We start from the raw sequence: 995 nt of genomic DNA, 5'->3' as shown, positions 1-995 counted from the left end.
TTTTTTTTTTTTTTTTTTTTTTTAGGTATTTATTTTTTAGTTGTAGTTGGATGCAATACCTTTATTTTATTTATTTATTTTTATGTGGTGCTGAGGATTGAACACAGGGTCGCACACGTGCTAGGAGAGTGCTCTACCGCTGAGCCACAACCCCAGTCCTACAAATCACCTTTAAAGGACCAAAAATGACACAGATCACCTATATACCTATTGCAGAATAAATTTTGGTCAGAATTAGATTCTTTGTTCACACTTCACATGAGAAGGTGCTTATTTTCCTAAAACTCAATTTGCATAGGAAATGTAAGTGAATCTTCAGGAGATGAGGGGAAAAGAATCTTGCTCCTATTGGTTGAATTTATTGTCTTAAAAGAGAAAGAGAGACTATCAGTCCAGCAGGAATATAAATAACTGCAGACCTTTTTCCCATACATGAAACCCATCTGGGTATATGTCGAGATTTGAAGAAAAGAAATGCACAAGGAGCCTGGGGTTGCGGCTTTGTGGTGAGCGCTTGCCTAGCATGTGTGAGACAATGGGTTCAATCCTCAGCATCACACACACAAAAAATAAATAAATAAAGGTATTGTGTCCATCTGAGACTAAAATTATTTTTAAAAAGAAAGAAGGAGGGCTGGGGATGTGGCTCAAGCGGTAGCGCGCTCGCCTGGCATGCGTTCGGCCTGGGTTCGATCCTCAGCACCACATACAAAACAAAGATATGTTGTGTCCGCTGATAACTACAAAAATAAATATTAAAATTCTCTCACTCTCTCTTTAAAAAAAAAAAAAGAAAGAAAGAAGGAGCTGGGCACAGTGGCGCACACCTGTAATCCCAGTGACTTGGGATGCTGAGGCCAGAGGATTGCAAGTTTAAAGTCAGCCTCAGCAATTTAGCAAGGTCCTAAGCAACTCAGAAAGACCCTGTCTCTAAGTAAAAATGTAAAAAAGGGCTGGGGATGTGGCTCAGTGGTTAAACACACCCCCCCACCCCC

The sequence above is a fragment of the Marmota marmota genome, unplaced genomic scaffold (assembly GCF_001458135.2).
Source record: "Marmota marmota marmota unplaced genomic scaffold, marMar, whole genome shotgun sequence".
Lineage (NCBI taxonomy): Eukaryota > Metazoa > Chordata > Mammalia > Rodentia > Sciuridae > Marmota > Marmota marmota.
This window is presented reverse-complemented; position numbering follows the sequence as displayed.